The sequence below is a fragment of the Heteronotia binoei genome, chromosome 21 (assembly GCF_032191835.1).
Source record: "Heteronotia binoei isolate CCM8104 ecotype False Entrance Well chromosome 21, APGP_CSIRO_Hbin_v1, whole genome shotgun sequence".
Lineage (NCBI taxonomy): Eukaryota > Metazoa > Chordata > Lepidosauria > Squamata > Gekkonidae > Heteronotia > Heteronotia binoei.
Window position 1 is genome coordinate 52,778,915 of NC_083243.1, and position 20,539 is coordinate 52,799,453.

Here is a 20,539-nt window from a genome sequence, read left to right on the forward strand (position 1 = left end):
TCTGTTGATTAAAAATGATCTTATAGCACTGCGACCATGCTAAATAAATGGGACCTGCCTACATTATCTTCCATCCATGCATTTCTCTCCATACCATTTTCCCCTTTGTCCTTTCTCTTCCAGTCTCAGAAAGTACCAAAGAAACAGATGGATTACATCAGCAGATAAATAAATTTGTATGGAGAAGGTATTAGCCTCAATAGCGTTGATCTTTAAACATATATTTTTCTTAAATAACATGTTGTTATAATTCAATATGTCAGTTCAGAAAAGTCCAATTCTGTTTGCAAGGGAGTTTGCCTTGGACTGTAGCCTTACATATTCAAAAACATACCATTTATATTCACCTAAGAAAACTTGTAGCTAAAAAAGAGTGGAAACATAAAATATGACTATAGAAAGGGAATCAAACACATAAAGGGGCTAGATTCACATGGATAGCCATGTTGGTCTAAAGCAGCAGAACAAAGTTGGAGTCCAGTGATACCTTTAAGGCCAACAAAATTTTATTTTTAAATTTTCGTGTGTAAGCGCATTTCCCTTCTGTAGCTCTGAGTCTGATCTCTGGTACTGAATTCCCTTTCAAGTGAGTCAATGCATATAACTTTTCTATAGCTATGCAAATAAATATCTTCTGCCTTTCTAAGAGTGGGTGATCTGCAGCATTTGTTTGCTTGTATAAGAAACACAGAATATATTCTCTGTTTTAGCAGAATTATAAATTATGCCCTATGAAAGGACAGTCTAGGCAGCATATGGAGAATTAACAGAATAGACCACTAAGTTTATTTAGGCCTCAGTTCAGAGAAAACATACAGTCATTATTAAGCATCTGCTTAAATTCTAATCTAAATGGGCTGCTTTCTGGAATATTCCCAATAAATACTCAGACTGGGAGAATTCCCAGTAAATACTCAGACTGTCTTAGATTCCTTCTGCCCCATTCCAGTTGTCATTTTATCCTTGGCTGTAATCAGATGGGCAGTTTAGCCTGGTATAGTTGCTTTACCCTAATGGATTAAATGGGCTCATTCACACTCATATCCGGCAGCCATTCCCCAGCTGTACTCACCCTGTCATAAGATGTTGGAGAAGATGAATTCTGGTGCATTCAGACCCCTTTCATCCTGCAACGCTAGGTATCTCAATTCCCTCAGCGCGTGCTAAAATTAGTTCAGAAGCGTGGACCTTTCGTTCCGGTTTTGCAGTTCTGTTTTTTAAAATGGTAGAGCATAGGCACAATGCACATCCAATAAATGTTTTCCAAAAATGTCAAAGTTGGGGGGGGAGGTGTTTTTTTTTTGGGGGGGGGAAGATGACCGTGTGCTCTGTGGTTGACGCGTAGCACTAATCTGGTGAACCATGGAAGTGTGGTGTGGCTGGATCAGGGTGGGAGTCTGATAGAAAATCTCCATCACAGAATGTGACAGGTCAATTAGGGGTGCATGCCTAACCATGCTAACCTGCATCCCTTGTCTGGAATCTCACTGCAATGGAGCCCAACTTGCTCCAGACCCAAGCGTATATTGCCCATGACTTGGTTAACTGTGGCTGATACCCAAAGTGCTTGCAAACATTATGCAGTCTCTGGGACAGGAGAAAACCCAGTTCAATTTATGTAGATGTGAAGAACTTTTCTGAGCTTTTCAACAGAATTCCGTTTGGTTTGGAAGAGTAGTAAGGATTCATTACTCAAGCAACATTGGACCAGCAGAAGAAATGAAAGGCAATAACAATTAAAGAATGGGAAACTGGGAGGCCAAGCCAACTATTTCTTTGAACAATTCAGTGGTGGCATTATAGTGACTGCCAAAGAAAAATTACCATTTGCTCACAGTCATAACAACTGGGAATATTCATTGCATGCAGAGGACACATGCAGAGGAGGCTGGATAAACAATAAAAGCTCTACTTCATAAACTATCACCAAAAAGACATTTCACCTAAAATCTCTCTTCTCCAATGCTGTTATTAATGAATGCAATTTTGAGAGTAAAATGACAAAAAGCCAATTGCACACTGACATGAGCTGAAACTTTATCTTGAGGAAATAAAAATTATAAAGAATGTATTAAGAGCCTTAGTGGGAATGTGCCATCATCAAATTATTTGAAGAAAAGTGGTTTTGAGGCAAAGGAGGAAGCAATAAAAACAGACAGCATCCATTAGAAATAATTAGCTTTCCTTTTGTATCAAGTAATCAAGAAAGATAGCCAAAGATTTAATGAACTTTTAGATTATAATCACATGTCTAAACCCTGTTAGATCCTGTAGAAAACCTCTACTGATGGAAGGTCAGTTGGTGGAGCAGGACTTTTTTCACTACCAGTAAAATTATTTTCACAGCATCATCTGGAAATCTGGATTATCATCATGCATTACTAGGTCTTCTGCTGATGATTACTAACACAGACCTTGAATGCAGGTAGTCTTGGTTCCCTTACAATTAAAACAAGAATCCTTTGTATTGACCCTGCCAGGAAGGATAGATTAGCCTTTTAACAGGGAATTTCCTGGTGGGTCATTGCCCTGGAGGACCACTGGCAGCCAGAGCAAGCTGAGCTGAGTGGCCCACTAAGCAACTTGGCTTGGCTTAGCTTGCTCTAGGATTGTTTTAACATCCAAGTCTGCTCCTGTCTGCTGGCCTGAAGTTTGTTTTCCCATTTCTGTTTTGCATGACACAGACTGGGTCATCCATTTGGGATCAGAGAAGGTTGCTGTCTTTCAGATTCCTTATATTGTCTCCTTGCTTCCAGAACAGTCAGCATTTTTCTTCATTAGCCAGCCACTGCAGTCTGTTACCCAATCATCTTAAATCAGCCAAATTTTCTAGACTCTTTTTCCATCATCCCTCATTATTCCTCTGTCTCTCTCCAGGCATTAAAATTACTCTAGATTTATAATATGATTGATCTTTTTGCATGCTCTTGATGTGTATTATGACATTGGTATCAGATGTCAGTAGTCCTGGCAGCAGTACTTATGGATCACAGGTTGTCTTATGTCACAGTATGAAAAAAAAAAGAAGTTAGGAAAAGGAGGAAGTTATCTCCATTCTAGCAGAAACAGCAAGAAAAGCAATCTCTCCCCAATGAGCATAAAAAAAGAGAACCGGTACATAAAATAATAATGTGTATATGTATTATGGATATTAAATATTATGGATGGAATATATTCAATATATTCCCCCCCCCCCAATTTTGGAATACCCTCCCTCAGGAGCAGAGAACAGCTGCTTCACTTTCCAGCTAGGTTTGAATATCTGCCTTTTCTAGAGGGCCTTTGAATTAAATCAATGAGAAATGGAGTGGCAGGGAGATGGGTACTGTTGATGAACTGATTTTTATTGTATTTCAACAGAATGGTTATTGTATTTTAGTAGGGGTTTTAGTGAATTTTATTGTGCTGTCAACTGACTTGGGACTTCTGACAATTGAAAGGTGGTCTATAAATAAACTAAGCTAACTGAACTTTTTTGTGTAAAGTTCCCTTTTGCTAGATTTCCCATCATTCAAGTCTTCCCCATGAGGCCACAGAGGTATAGCCACATGAGGCCTTTTCCAGTGTGTTATGGGCTTTATATAGTACTTAGGAGCCATGTATTTGGCCACAGACTTACAGTCCAATCCTAATAATACCTTCCTGGGAGTAAGCTCCATTGAACAGATCTCAGTAGGATTTTGAGTAGACTTTTTTAGGATTGCTTTTTATCCTAAACTACCCCATGGGTGTATTGGCACGGCAGAAGACAGGCAAGGCAACTTTCTTTTTCACTCCCATTGAGTTCATATTTATGCCAGCATGTTCTCTGGCATAATCTTGTGCCAGTGCTAGGGTGGCAGGATGTGGACCAAAGGATTTTATAATAACAAACAAGCTCCACTCCTCAGGCATGTATATCCTCAGTGCTATTTATTTATGGCCCTATACCACCATGGCATCAAAGAGTGCTAGCATATCCATGTGTTACACCAGTGTCAAGCTACTTTACATATTGACCTTAGGATTGTACTGAAAGGCACAGGTCAGCTATTCAGAGGGAGGGGGCTGCATTCACATCTTAGGGCAGTAAACAGAATTCTGTGCATGATGAGAGGTCCAGCATCTGAAGTGATTGGTGTACCATACCAGAGCTCTGGGTCCAATGGGATTGTGCATGCAAGGTCTGCTTTCAGCAAGGAAAATAGGCCTTGCCTTGATCTCCAATTATTAAATTTCACATTTTCCAAGATGTAACAGTGAGAACAGACTTTAGAGTTTGCAGATTCTGAGGTGAAATTGTTCGTATTTGTGTGTGAAAGAGAATTGCACATGTGTCCAGTTCCCATTGTATATGTGTGTGTTGTGTGTGTGTTACATGCTGTCAAGTCACTTCTGACTGATGGTGATCCTATAAATTAAAAATCTTTAAAATGGACTATCATTACAACAGCCTTGTCCAGGTCTTGCAAACTGAAGTCTATGGCTTCCTTTATTGAGTCAATCTCGCATTGGGTCTTTCTCTTTTCCTACTGCCTTCAACTTTTCCTAGCATTATTGCCTTTTCCAATGAGTCAAATCTTCTCATGATGTAATTAAAATACAATACTACTCTTACTACTCACAATGCTTCCATCTGGAACAAAAAAAAAATCATAGATTCTTAACTAGGATTTAGCTATTTATTTATTTCTTAAATTTATTTTATTTTAACATAACTGATTCTGCACAGCTGCTGTATTTTAAACTGTTAATATTCAATGCTCTTATTGAAAAATTATTTAAAGCAGATAATCTCAAGAAATTTGGTAAATGTTAAAAAGTCAAGTAACTTTAAATTCATACAGGAACAAATACTTTTGATATAAATGAGATAAATTATTTCTGGGTAAATGTGCACAGACTCAAACTGTTGTTTTCAAATCTGAATTGCTCCTTACTTTCATACCTCCTAAATGTCTTTGGTGCAAACCCTAGAATCCAGAATTTAAACAGCCAATTCAAAGTTGAAGAAATGGTCTCAATCCCCACATCTGCCTTGTGAAATTGCCAGCTTTGGCCTGGATAATTCCTAGGCACCTGGAGTTGGTAGAGTTTGTGGAAGGAAGGGAGCTCAGTGTATCTTATCCATCCAAATCTAGCATTTGCTCCTGGGAAACTGATTTCTATAATTTGTAGCTGGCAACGCTGCTTGTACTCAGTTTGTGGTGTTGGCCAACCTGACATGTTCTAGCATTGTTTGTAGTGGCCAGCCAAATGCAATGGGGAAGTTTAAAAGTAGGGCATGAAGGCAATAGTATTCCTCAGTTGTTTGTCCCAGACTTTGGCATTCAGGGGAGGGGGGTGCATGAGAACTGAGATATCTATTCTGTAATGTAGGTTATCTCTTGATTCCTGGCTTGTGATATGGCTGTATTCTGGATAGCATTGTGAAGACGAGGGCTGTTGTTGGTGCAAGACAGTATTGCTTAATAGCAGTAGACTTATAAGGAACAATACTAAAATGTACTGGGTTCAAAGCATGAGGACGCCCAAGAGATAGTGAGTTCTGGGGTGTCCAAGGGCAGATGCAGTACCTATAGTGGTTGGAGTGATGTGGTGTGGAGCTCCCTGTTGACTCCTGGTGCACAGTTTGTCGCCTTCGGGTCCCTTTGGAGCCGCAGACTCGGGCGATGTGGCTGACCTTACCACAGTTGCAGCATTGGGCATATCGGAACCGGCAGGTCCTCTGCTCATGGAGCTCTCCGCAGCTGGCGCAAGGAGTTGAAATTGCAGCATGAGGCGCGTTGCGGTCGGACGTGAGGCGCGGCAAGTAGGTCGGGGCAGCTGTAGGACCTCTTCCACTTCATCAGCCGATTCCATGTGGTGGGCTGCCGTGGTGGCCCTCTTGGAAACTGGTGGGCTTGGCGGCAGACGGACCTCTGCGGTGAACTGGTCTGCTGCCTCTGCGGCGAGGGCCTCTTCCATCGCCACTTGGAATTTGGAGTCCTTCTTGGCAAGGAGCCTCCATTGGACTCTTTCATTCCTGAGGCCGCACACTAGGTTGCTGAAATTGCAGTGGCGGGCAGCCCTTCAGAGAGCTGTAACGAAAGCCGTAATCGACTCACCCACTGCCTACTTCCTTCCGTAGAACATGGGCCACTATGATGGAGGGTTTAGGCATGAAGTGCTCTTGAAGCCAGTTCAAGATGGTCTGGTACAGCGTGTCTTTGAAGTCGACTGGAGCCAGCAGGGAATGGGCGATCTTGAATGTCGAGCGACCGCAGACACGGAAGAAGGTGACCAACTTCTTTGCCTCATCCGTAATGTCCGAAGACTCCAGGAAGAAAGCGAAGTGGGAGGCGTAGGATTCCCAGTCCTCGGTGGTGGTGTTGAACTCATCGAAGTGTCCTGGAGCGGCAGCCATGTCGTCTGGCGGTGGCGATGTGTTGTGAGGTGCTGATTGCAGAGTGCAGCGATGCACGGTGCGATGCTGATGCCAGGGCTCCTCGCTCACCAGGATCCCATCCTCGTCGCCAGTAAAATGTTCTGGGTTCAAAGCATGAGGACGCCCAAGAGATAGTGAGTTCAGCTCTTTATTAAATGATTCAGCATAGTGAGATAGGAACAGAACTATCTGGCGGAACAATGGCCCTGCTTATATGCATGCAAACCTCTCCATCCAAAAACCTATTACCATCATCCCATTACACACAACTATAGGTTAACAACTGTCATAACAATCCCTGATGGGCCTCCTTCCTGAATCCCATTACCATAATCCTATTACACATAACTATAGGTTAATAGCTGGCCTAAGGTTCCCTGATGGGCCTCCTTCCTGACAATCCAGGTGGCTATTGTTTTAGGGTCTCAAGCTCAGCCAAGTCTCTGCTGGCCTTAAGGCCAAACTGCAGTTCCAATACATAACAAATACCTTTCCACCTTAGATGAACAGATAGTTTTTGTGCTTACAATTTTTAGCCACACTAGGTTTATGACATCATTTATTAGAAGGCTCAGGATTTGGGCTGTTGGAAGTCAGGGCTGTTGGAGGCTATAACTATCCCGCCCCCCTCTTCTTTTTGCCAGAACGCTAAAGTGTTTCCATGGCAGGCAGAATGACTACTTGTAGAAATCCAACAAATAAGGAACCCTTGCATCACCAATAAATGCTACACCAGTTGGATTTCTGTTCAAAGTCACTGTATTTGTTTCAAACATAGTTATCACAAATATATTGTCTCAAGCCAAACCCCGAGGATTAAAAAGACAGCACAAATGTATAAGCCAACTAGTTTTAAAGAATATTTTATTAAAAGTCTTCATGCCAGTTTGTCATACCCCCTCCCCTATAACGACAGGATTACTCCTAATTTCTCTCCCAACTGCCACTGCAAATAGTGCTGTTCTACAAATAGTAAGCCTTGCACACAAAATAGGGTGGAGAACAGACATTCCCTCCCGCATCTTTCTTTACCCGTCCCTCTCGTGCCCCCTGCGGCTCCCCTTCCATCCTTCTCCTCAGAGTTCCTGGATCCCGCCCCTTTTCCTTTCTCTCCCGCCCTTCTTCTCTCGCTGCTTCCATGTTGGAAGTCCCCGCCCATAGCGACGAAAGGAAAACAGCATCACAACACTCCAGCCCGAGGAGGTCAGTAGTCAGGATTTCTTCCGAGAAATCGGAAGAAAATTGGGAGGAGGGAAAGAGGGCAAGCTGTGAAGCGGGAAAGAGAGGGTGGGCTGGGTGGCTGGCAGGCTAGCTCAAAGCTGGGAAATGAAATACTGCCGCCCGGGGTGGGAGCGGGGGTACAGAAAAAGTAGGAGCCTGCTAAATTATAAAATGTCTAGGCGGAGCAAACAGCTGAATGGTGTTGCCATGTTGGCCTCACAGGAATGGGTAAAAAAGAAGTATCTCCTTGTTAGAGCTAAAGTATTTTTTCTGAACGGATAGTCCTTATGGCTGATTTTCGCATTGTAACACTAAAATCAGCGTGAGAAGTGAGGAACACACAAGAGATGCGCAGTTTTACTGCACAAAGTCACTGTTCAGGACCTAGTCTGTACACTGAACTTCTTTGAGAAACCTGTAAACTGCACCAGGATGTTTGATGTTATTTTCTTAAAAAGTCTAGCTGGAATGTATTTGTTCTTATTTTGATGTGGGAGTAGGCAAGTTTAATTGGGCAGCCTGCTACAGAGTTCAGTGAAAGTCAAAAGGCTGTTAATTGTTTCATCATTCTAAATTAGACCAATAGAACACGTGTTGCTTATTTTGCATCTTTCAGTTTTCAACATATGTGTTGGGTAGTTGGATAGGAGAGCAGAATGAGTTGGATCCAGCCCTGTAGTTAGGGGCCATGGAGGGCGGGGGGCATGGGGGGTTGTGCAGGAAGAGGCCCTTTAAATCATGCAGGAGGCTGGTAACTGTTCCTGCCACCCTTCCCTCATGATTTGGACTCCACTAATCAGCTGATTTGTGTACCCTTTAGATGACATGGGAGGGGCAGTGGCTGCTCCTGGGTGCCCCTGCCATATGATTTAAATTGTGCAGGAGGGAGAGGGGCAGTCTGGGGGTGAGGGACCCCCCAAAACTCTAAGGGGGCCAGGCTCCATGGGCCCCTGGTTAGCTACAGGCCTGGTTGGCTCCCTGTTATCAAGGAATTAAAATAGACAACTCTTTAAGAAAGATCCAAAAACAAAAGATGTTTAATACCTTTTATTGAGAGTCACTTAAATGACATAAAATTGTGTATGGGCTTTTGAGCTCAACAGAGCTCTTAATTGTTAAATATTATCTTAGGATTTTTAGTCAAATGAACACAGTCTCGGGATCCTTTCAGAAACAGTAAATGGTTACCAAGGAATTGTTTGTTAAATCTTTAAAGCAGGGTAGTAGGAGTTAAAAATAATAGGAAATGAAGAATTTTTAATTTATTCATTTTTTAAAGTCCTAGCTTTCCTCCAAAGAGCAGCCTTCTCACAACAGTCCTGTATGTCGTTTAAGTTGAAAGATAGTTGCTAGTCCAAAAACGGCCAACTGGGATTTGGGGCTAGGTTTTCCATATCCAAGATCAGCATTTCAACTGCTGCATGTAGCACTACAGGGATACTTACATGCCTCAGCAACAAGTGAAGTGAAGCAATAGGCCACCAAGGAATCATTGTGCTGGCAAGTGAAAGGTTAATACCTCAGCAAAACACAGGATACTGCCTTGACCAAATATATGACATGTTTATGGTCCTGGGATACGGCCATCCTGTTGAGACTCCCTGCTAGTGAAAGGTTAATACCGCACAGGGGAATATGCAGTCATAGGTGTGGTTTTCTTTTCAGAGCTCAATAAAGAGACATTTTCTCTCTCAACCAGTCTGGACAGGTGAGAAATCGGAAAAGGACTGGAGCCTGTGCTTCCCACCGACACAAAGCAGAGTTGTTAGCACAGGCTTCCTTGTTGGTACACAAACTCCATCAAGATTACTTAACTCCCTACTGCCTGATGTCAGAGTCCTATGACGGCCTCTACAAAGTCTGCTTTCTGCTTATTGCTATAACAAAAAGGATATTTCTTCCAGCCCAAGTCAGGCTTGACCCACAGGCTCCTCAGAGACACCGGACTACCTTCCCGCAACTCTGCCAGTTTGAAATAATAGATTGGGGTGGAGCCTGGAGGGAGGAAACCATCTGTGCCTTCTGCCTGATCCTGCAATGAAATCATAAACCACGTTTGAGATACTACACCCACTATTTCCAAGGGAACAGATGATGAAGACATAAATAACACAGGGCCAGTAGGTCACTGGAGCCTGAAGTCTGTGATGGGAAGAAACCTCTCCCAATATGTAATCAACTATTGCAGCAATCAAGTGATATCCTGAAATTTATTATGCTGGCTTTGGCAGGTGGGTTCACACAATCATGATCTGTGCAGATTAGGGTATAGGATTAGGACCTAGAACATTTTAAAGGTGCTGTTAAAAGGGATGTAGTACATGAACAATAATAAAAGTTTTGACTTCATTACAGGTCAGCTTCATATATTACAAAACTCTTACAAAGTGATAATTCCAGAGGGGTAGGCAGCCATGTTAGTCTGTTGCAACAGAAATAAACAGGTTCAGAGGCTCCTTAAAGAGTCACAATATTTTATTCCAGCATGAGTTTTTGTGGGCTACAGCCCACATTGTGAGATGCAAGAAGATGTGGGTTTTAGTCCACAAAACACGTGGGAACAAAATCTTGTTGATCTTGAAGGTACCACAAAGACTCCTGTTCATTTTCTTTACAAAATAGTTACTTGTATATAAACAGCTGTGTCACTCTTCCCTGTAGATGCAGAAATTTACACATCTTTAGAGATATCCAACCTGTGGGTATATTACAGGGCCAGATAACCCAGAGAAAACTTAAGAGGTATGAGTCACTTTCAGCATTTCACAGCATTAATGAAATACCAGCAGCCATAAGACACACAGCTGTATTAAGCTAAAATGAAAACAAAAAGGGAGTTGACAGAAGAGAGATTGTAAATATGGACAAAAGCAGGAAGAGATACCTGGAGTCCTGGAATGGTCTGGAAATTTTGTGCAGTATCAGGAAATGGAGGGTCCAGCCACATTTATAGAAGGTGATGGGCAGAAATTTGTTCATGTCATTTACACTGGTGTCTCCATCAAGATTACGTGATGGCTCCAGTCCTTTTCCGATGACATGAACAAATTACACTGATGTTTTCCACAGAGGGACAGGATTATGTGATTTCTCCATTGCTGGTTTGACTGCAGATTAACAGCAGTGATGGGGCTTCCACATGGTCATTTTCCCCGCAGTTTCCCTACCCCAGCCCCCCAGAAATGATCACCCCACCTCCCCTGGGCCAACAGGGGTTTTGCAATTTTTTTTTTGAAAAATCCACACTAGAATACCATTATATCAATGCATGGTTGTAATAAGAGGTGCAGCAGGTTCTTTGAATTCCCAGCTGTCTTTTTTTTAAGGTCCCTCTCCCCTTCCCATGCATACATCTCCACAAAGGAAGGGGCTAAAAGCTTTTTAAAATGAAAACTGAGAATTCATAGAACCTGCAATGCAATGCTTTATTAATGCAATGCAATGCTTTATTAATGCAATGGTTTGTTAATGTATTGTTGTTGTTTTTCCTGTTGTTAGCCCCCCTGAGCCTGCTTGGCGGGGGAGGGCGGGATACAAATAAAATTTTACTTTACTTTACTTTACTTACTGCTACACCTAATCATTGCCATGGTATATTGATAAAATGATATTCTAGTGCTGATGTGTGTATATATATATGTATGTGTGTGTGTATATATATATATATTTATATATTTAAAAGATCCCTGGAAGGGAATGGCTGCTGTGGGGATAGAATCAAGGAAAATTATTATCATTTGATCCAGAAAATCCAATTTTTCCCACACACAGAGCATCCATTACTGCAACCTGTCCTAAAACTTTGGAGCAAAGCAAGTATGAAAAAGATTGGAGAAAAGCCTGGGAAATGCCCAGATGTGCACAAACACACCATGATGCTATGGGGAAACAGGAAAACCCAAAAGCCCTGAACTCAGTGCAGATAACCTATGTGGCGGGAAGACACCTGTGAAACAGGAGATAATGGTTCATGGAAGGTTAGGAGAACACAAGACATTAACATCTGTACTGTGCAGATATTTCTGTGGCAAAATGATGTCACCCAGCATACCACAAGGGAAATATTTCAGGTCAAGAATAAAGACATACAGAAGCCAGTACTAAGAGTGTAGATTAAAAAAAAGACAAGACCACCAGTTGTAGGTGTTTAACCATTATAGTGCTTGTTTCCTTACTATGTAGAGGTTGCAGTGCTGTACTGAATATTTTATAAAAATGGCGTGCCAATCTGTATCTATTTGATTAGGAAAACCAGTCATGCTGGGAAACTAGGTTTCACACTTTGCTTATATACAGTGAATCAATACATTCTGAATATTTTAGTATGTAGGCAGTGACATGTTGTGTGACAATAATATGTTCCAAGTTCTATAATGCTTATATATGAAGTAGTGACAGACTTCACATTTCTGGGATCCAAGATTACTGCAGATGGTGACTGTAGCCATGAAATTAAAAGACGTTTGCTCCTTGGGAGGACAGCTATGGCAAACCTGGGCAGTATAATAAAAAGCAGAGACATCACCCTGCCAACAAAAGTTTGTATAGTCAAAGCGATGGTATTCCCAGTAGTAATGTATAGCTGATAAAGCAGGACCATAAGGAAGGCCGAGCGCAGAAGAATAGATGCTTTCAAATTGTGGTGCTGGAGAAGAATGTTGAGAGTCCCTTGGACTGCAAGAAGATCAAATCAGTCAGTCCAAAGGGAAATCAACCCAGACCGTTCCCTGGAAGGTCAGAAGCTGAAGCTTGAATACTTTGGCCACCAAATGAGAAGGGAGCACTCCCTGGAGAAGATCCTGATGCTGGGAAAGACAGAAGGCAAAAGAAGAAGGGGACGGCAAAAGATGAGATGGCTGGACAGTGTTACTGATGTAACAAACACAAATTTGAGCAGACTTCGGAGGATGGTGGAAGACAGGAGGGTCTGGCGTGACTTTGTCCATGGGGTTGCAAAGAGTCTGTGCGACTGAACAACAAAAATGCTTTCTTGATTTTAAGAAAAATGAAAAAGATGTATCTCTCGCATCTGTTCCTTATGTTCACCCCCAGCTTCACTAGGGAAAGCTAGAGCAACAAGAGGAGAAGAAGAGCTGTCATTATTTTAGGCAATGATCAGGGTGGTGATGAATGAGTATTTGCAAAGTCACAATTGCTGGCTTTATGCCAGTGTGCCTTTGGGCATGGCGAAGGGTTAAATCCGGTGGCTAAATGCTTCATTCTACCCATTGAACCAGAAAGTCTTTCTTTCTTCCTCACATTTTTGTGTTGAGGAGTTAATGAAAAGAGAGTGAAAAGCTGCTGTTTATTTTGTCCCCGCTAGCGCTGTGAGGGGAGTTCTTGGAGGTGGACAGTGCAACCACTGTGGCATCGCAGCAGTGAGGGAGGTGAACCGGGAGCTGAGAGGTGAAGGTCCCTGTTTAACAGCTTTCCGTTTGTTTACCAAAAAAATATTATTCCATCATAAAAATTCCCAAAATAGTTCCCGTCTTGACAGACTGACTGGCAGCTGTCCAGCTCTGCAGGGCCTTGCTAAATTAAAGGAAACAGAGCAGCTAATCTGGTACCAAGGCAAAGGCTTAGAACCTGCATATTCTTGGGACTATTACTGGAGCCCCTGCTTAGTAGCTTGGGGAGAGGGTGATAGCATTTGACCTGGGGGTGTGGCAGAATTATCAAGCAGAATTTTTCACTTGGTATCAGATAGGTTCGGCCATTCCTGAATGGTCACCAGTGACTGCTACTTGGACTAATTCCCCCCCCCTTCTTCGCTCAGCAGAAGAAAATACAACAGTGTGATTCTATCCCATAGTTCTACAAGTTGGATGAGGACTGAGTTGCTTGTAATCCCCCTGCTGCTGTGGATCTAAAGACACCCCAGTGTAGTAAAGATACCCCAGGGAGAAAAGTGGGCAGAGGGGTCATGGTAGAAGAGGAGTGGAGATTAGGAAGACTCCGATACTTGCCTCTGCAAAGGATTACATTAAACCAACAAGATAAATCAAAGTCCGCTAACAACAATTCCGTCTCATCTCCAGAGCCATGGTAAAGCACAGAATTCCAAGTAAACTGCAGCTAAGCAAAGCACACCACAAAGAGCATAAAAGATTTATCACAGTTCATATAAGAAGGGCCACGTAAAATACCATCACTCTGCCCCCTAACTGTAAGTCCACAGGGCACGTTGCACAAAGGGAACAGTTTGCAAAAATAGTTTCCATGTGAATGTGTTGTTTATAAATGTAATAAATATAGACAAGATAAAGATCACACTTTTCTTCCATCATGAAATTTAAAGCAATGCATGTAAAACTTCCAGGGATCACACCCAGACTGAGACTTGCTTTGTTTCAGCAAGGCTCCTGCTTTATGTGTCTTCCAATCATACGCAATTGCCAGCTGGAAACCCAACAGATGAGCTTTACTGTGAAAGCATCACCTCACTATGTCTTAATGCTGAACATAAAGCAACCCCTGCTAGATTAGAACAGTGCTCTATCTAATCCAATATCCAGTATTAGACTGGCCAACCAGTTCCTTTGGGGAGCCAAAACAGGGCACAGAGCCCAGGCATTCCCCTGATGTTGCCTCTTGGCATTGATATTTAGAGCAGGGGTGTCAAACATGCAGCCCAGGGGCCGAATCAGGCCCCCAGAGGGCTTCTATCAGGCCCCTGAGCAACTGGCTCTTGCCTGCTTTCTTCTTCCTTTCTCTTGCTTCCTTTTGCATTTCTGCTTGCTTTGCAAGGCTTGCTCAGGAGCTACTGAGCAAAACATCAATTTTCTCCATTGGCTGAAGCTCCTCCCCCTCCTGGTCTCCTGGAGAGAGAGGGAAAGAGCCAGAGCTTCCTTTGCCAAGTTCCCTGGATCCAATGGGAGAAATACAATGAAAGCACCTTTAAGACCAACAAGTGCTAATGTTTTAAGCATCCTGTTTGTCTCTGTCCTTTTAAAACGTCATCTCTCTGCTAGCTAATCTTAAATAGGTACACATATGGCCCAGCCTGACAAGGTTTCATTTATGTCAGATCCGGCCCTCATAACAAATGAGTTCAACACCCCGATTTAGAGGTTTATTGTCTCTGAATGTGGAGGTTCCCTTTACTGCTACCATGTCTACTAGTGACTGACAGACCTATCCTCCATCAATCTGCTTAATTCCCTTTTAAAGCCATTGATGCCTATGGCTGTGACAACATCCTCATTTTAATCACTGAAACTTAAGCCCACTTACCAGAATCCCATTGCTGCACTCTTTCCCAGTGATAACAGGCACTTCCCGTGAAGGCCATTTCAGTTACTGCAGAAGTTTCTGTTCTTCCTTGTTCTTGTGGTCCCTATCTTGGAGCCAGTTTGGTGTAGTGGTTAAGTGAGCAAACTCTTATCTGGGAGAACCGGGTTTGATTCTCCACTCCTCCATGCACCTTTGATATGAACTTGAGACAGTCACAAGCTCTTGCAGAGCTGTTCTGACAGAAATTTGAGAGCAGTTTCTCTCAGAGCTCTCTCAGCTCCACCTACCTCACAGAGTGTCTGTTGTGGGGAGGGGAAGGGAAAGGAGATTATAAACTGCTCTGAGACTCCTTTGGGTAGTGAAGGGTGGGGTATAAATCCAATCTCTTATTATTATTCCCATTAAAAAGTAAAGGTAAAGGTAGTCCCCTGTGCAAGCACCGTGTCATTACCAACCCATGGGGTGATGTCACATCAGGACATTTTCATGGCATACTTTTTACAGGGTGGTTTGCCATTGCCTTCCCCAGTCATCTACACCAGAGGTTCCAACCCCTAGGCCGTGGACCGGTCACGGTCCATGGCCTGTTAGCAACTGGGCTGTGAGTTGTATAATTATTTTATTATATATTGCAATGTAGTAATAATAATAAGACAATGACATTGGATTTATATTCTGCCCTCCTCTGAATTTCAGAATCTCAGAGTGGCTCACAATCTCCTTTACCTTCCTCCTCCATAACAGACACCCTGTGAGGTGGGTGGGGCTGAGAGAGCTCTCCCAGAAGTTGCCCTTTCAAGGACAGTTCTGCGAGAAATATGCATAACCCAAGGCCATTACAGCAGGTGCAAGTGGAGGAGTGGGAAATCAAGCCCGGTTCTCCCAGATAAGAGTCTGCACACTTAACTACCACGCCAAACTAATAGAAATAAAGTACACAGTTGTATCATCTCGAAACCATTGCCCGCCCCCCCAGTCCATGGGAAAATTGTCTTCCATGGAACCGGTCCCTGGTGCAAAAAGGTTGAGGACCATTGATCTACACTTTACCTCCAGCAAGCTGGGTACTCATTTTCCAACTTCAGAAGGATGGAAGGCTGAGTCAACCTTGAGCCAACTCCCCAGTTTCCACCAGGATCGAACTCAAGTTGTGAGCAGAGCTTGGACTGCAGTACTGCAGCTCACCACTCTGCACCATGGGACTCCTCATTATTCCCACTAAATAGATACAAATGTATATGATATATTCTGCATTAATGTGGCCTCATTGGTCCCACAGCAGGATTTGAACTCTTCCCTTGACTAGTCTATACATTAGGGTTGAGGGGGAGGGTCTCACAACTAGCTGTCAATTGTGTCTGGAATGGCAGACTTCATTTTTCTTTCATATTGGAAGTGCTGTCCCCCTGTATCAGCCTCCAGAAGTTGTGGCAACAGAGTAGATAGTTAGATAGTCACACTGACTCTTCCTTTCTACACATATACTCTTCTGCCTCTACCCTTTGAAGTGTAGATTGTTTTCTCAGGGAAACTTCCTTCCATCTGCCCTCTCTCACACAATGCTTATGCCCCTCTCCCTCCACATATCAGGAGAGACAACATACCCTCTGCTCCTGGCACCATGAGGCAGATGGCCCTCTTGCTATCTGCTTCCATCCTTAGCTGGTAAATTAGTAATCTATCCTATCTCTACTCTTTCCTATCCAAAGTGTACTTCTCTAATAAAGAGAGGAGTATTTTCTCCTTTTAAACTTGCAACATGGCTCTGTGTAGCTCTGTAAACTGAGTAACCTGGTTAAGTGACGCTCCTGCATTTGTAGTATTATTTAAGCACTCTGCTAACTAATGGGAACTAGTTTAACTATAACAGTTAATCCCAGCATTTCAAGCCTGGCAAAACAATGGTTTGCAGGCCACTCTTACCCTTTTCTATTGTTGTGCTACTGTCTTTCAGCTGCCAAAGTTTTCAATCCCTTTCCTGAAGGGAGGCCATGAAGACACCCACTTTTAGCACAGATAGAGTTGCCCAAGTGTATATTTTAATTTTTTTTTCATTGTTGCCTCTTACATGGTAGAGTGACCTGCCTGAGGATATCAAGAAAGCCCTCACATCATTAACCCTCTGGAAGCATTGCAACATCAGCATTTTTGTGAAGTTGTTGAAGACCTGCTGTTTGTATAACTGATTGATTGATTGACTCAATTTATCAACCGCCCTCCCCCGAAGGGCGCAGGGCAGTGTATGACATGTACCAACATATCAATAATAAAACAGTACAAACACGTTCAATAAAACAGTTTAAACAATGCAGTACCACATACAGTACTAATCCTCCGATGTGATGTCAATTTATGCCCTCCCCATTGAGTAGGGTTGCCAAGTCCCTCCACTGCTCAGGCAGGGGACTCCTGTCCATTGTGCTCAAAGTGCGCATGGTGCAATGACATCACCCGGAAGTGATGCCATCGCCCTGGGCACATCACACCATGAATGTTCTAGGATTTGCAATAAAACTCTATGGCACTGTGAATCCTAGAACATCTGCAGCATGATGTCCTTGGCACGATGATGTCACTTCTGGGTGATGTCATCACACACAGCACATCGCATGGCGACAGGGCTGTTTGGGGGCAGGAATTCCCCCCAGTGGCCTGCTCCATGCCAGTGGGCTGGGCCCTCCCAAACTGGGGGATCTCCCACCCCTGGCAGGAGCTTGGCAGCCCTACCATGCGGTGGGGGGAGAATGAAAGGTGGAGGCCAGGCTTGATGGTGGACAGTTGCTGTCTTTCACCATAGGCCTGGTAGAACATTTCTGTTTGTAAGCCCTGCGGAATTGTCCCAGGTCCCAGAGGGCATGGATGTCACCAGGCAGAGAGTTCCAACATGCTGGTTTTGATATTAAAGTTAAGAATAGTGTTCTGGTTTCTCTTTGCACATTTGTGTTTTCTTCTAGTCTTTATAACATGGTAACCTCCTGGCAGGGCCTGTTCCGGGTTTCAGTTGGCCTTGGGCAGAGACTGCCCAGGGTCCCCTTCGCCTCTTCTGCTTGCCACCACCCATACCTCCCTGTCTACCTGCCTGCATTCTGGTTCCTGGCTGCTGCCTAGCTATCTGTCCTTTCCTCACAAATTGCTCATTTTCCAGTCCTCTCAGTGCTTGTCTATCCTTCCCTGACTATGTTGGGCAGCGTAAGAAACTGGGAGTGTGGGAGGGCTCACAACAAGTAGATGGGCTGCAACACTGTTGAGCAGGTGGAGGGCAGCAGCAGTGGCCCCACCAGAAGATCAGGGCCTTGGCAGCTGCCCCACCTCATGGTATGCTGATGTAGCAGGAAAATAATGAAGCTCCACACTTTGCTTGGTTTGAAACGAGGTATTTTACTTTGACATCAAAGTGAACTTGTCGGCATAAGCCCAAAAATGACTAAGTTACAATCATCAGCCTTCTGACCATTTTTATTCATCCCCAAAACAAGCAGACAAGCCCCCTCTTATCTAATTCAAATGCACCACCTCCTACTTTCCTTCCAGTAATTTCTTGTAGTTTTCCCCTGCTCTGTCCCTCTGCTTATCAGCAAGAAGCTCCTTCTCTGCGGGGCCCCTGTTATCTTGGATTCACACCCTTAGCCTGTCTGGTTTTAACAGTTTAGCAGAAGCTCCTCTGAGGGGCCTCTTAACAGTCACCCTAAATGTTGCATCAGACATTCTCTTTTGAAGGCACAACCATATTTTCCATTATTATTATTATTATTATTATTGAGGTATTCATTAATTATTCAGGGGTCCCTCTTCACTGATACCCTGAGTCCTTCCCCCTGGAGTCCTTTGGGAAGAATGGTAGGCCCATAGTGCTGTGTAAATAAATCAATCTGGCAAAAATATATAGAAAACCTAAAAGAGCTGCTGTATACCAGAGAATGTCCAGTTTGGATCTGCCCTTCACATTCATATCACTGCAGACACATTATTGCCTCTCCTTGCAACCTTAAGTGAAGCTGTATGTGTCCCAGCCAACAAACTGTCCATTTATTGTGCCATAAACTGAGCATATGGAAAGTGCCACAGATAAATGTTCTTGGTGGTTTGTCTCCAAGCCCAGAATAGATGGGGGATAAGTATTTCATTGAACAGAATGTTGTAAAAATGTGGCTTTATTTTTATTTTTAATCTATTGTGTTTTTATGTAGTAATGTTTATGTTTCTAAACACTCTTACCCATCCTAAAATCCTGAGCTTTGAAAGGATTTTAAATCTAAATATATGAACAATAAATCCCCTGTATGTCTCTTTCCCATTATTAATCTCTAGGCTTCCTTTGAGCAAATTCATCTTCTACCATTGCCCCATTCTCATCTACTTCCTGTTCCATTGTCATTGTGTCCTCTGCGGTGTTATGTTCCCTGAGTCAGCAGTCTCTCCTGAGCATGCACTTCTTCCAGAAAACCTTCCCTACATTACTGTTGCATCACATTCTTTGCTACTTAATAGTCTTTCATTACTCCATTTAGAGTTGCCAGCTTCCAGGTGGGCCCTGAAGATCTCCTGCTTTTACAACTGATCAGCTGGCAGAGATCAGCTCCCCTGGATAAAATGGCTGCTTTGAAGGGGGGACTCTATGGCATTATACTATGCTGAAGCCCCTCCCCTCCCCAAACCCCACCCTCTCCTGGATCCACCCCTAAGGTTGCCAGGTCCAATTCAAGAAATATCTGGGGACTTTGAAGGTGGAGCCAGGGGACTTCGGAGTGAAGCCAGGAGACATTGGGAGTGGAGCCAGGAGCATGGTTGTGACAAGCACAAATGAACTCCAATTGAACTTCAAAGGGAGTTCTGGCCATCACATTTAAAGGGACTCCACACCTTTTAAATGCATTGGAAACAGTGAAGGATGGGGCACCTTCTTTTGGAGCTCATAGGATTGGGCCCTCTGGTCCAATCTCCTTGAACCCTGGAGGGTATTTAGAGGAGAGGCACCAGATGCTAAGCTGAAAAATTGGTACCTCTACCTCAAACAACAGCCCCCTGATTGCCCCAGATACCCACAGACTGATTCTCCATTATATCCTATGGGAACCAGTTTCCATACGGAATAATGGAGTGCCAAGCAGACATCCCCCCCCCACCGCTTTCTGCTAACCCTGAAGTAGGGAAAGGGCCTTCAAACCAGAGAATCCCCTGCCTCCACCTAGGGATTGGCAACCCTATCCACCCCCAAAGTCTACAGGTATTTTCCAACACAGACCTGGCAACTCTACTGGGCTATTTTTTGAGACAGAGGCACCAAATTTTCAGCATAGCATCTGGTACCTCTCCTCAGCCCCCCCACCCCAAATTTCAAAAAGATTGGACCACAGGGTCTAATTCTTTGAGCCCCAAAAGAAGGTGCCTCTATCCTCTATTATTTCCAATGGAAGGAAGGCATTTAAAAGGAGCAGTCCCTTTAAATTGATGGCCAGAACTCCCTTTAGCTTCAGTTGTGTTTGGCACAATCTTGCTCCTGGCTCCACTCCCAAAGTCCTCAGACATTTCCTGAGTCAGACCTGGCATCCCTACTCTGTGTGTAGCCTGTCTTCTCTTCGCAACTTCCCCCATTGCTCCAGCATACACACAGAAAAATTTAACTATAACACTGGGACTTGGGGAAAATGGGATTCTACTACCGGAATGGGAGGGAGGGAG

General features: G+C 43.5%; 1 long non-coding RNA gene across 1 annotated transcript; it reads left to right on the top strand.

The window, feature by feature from the left end:
* Positions 1–7,452: 7,452 nt before the first annotated feature.
* LOC132589479 (uncharacterized) lies at positions 7,453–9,979 on the top strand. The gene is made up of 2 exons (XR_009556619.1): positions 7,453–7,609; positions 9,293–9,979. It is a non-coding gene; the product is annotated as an uncharacterized LOC132589479 (long non-coding RNA).
* The last annotated feature ends 10,560 nt before the right edge of the window (positions 9,980–20,539 follow it).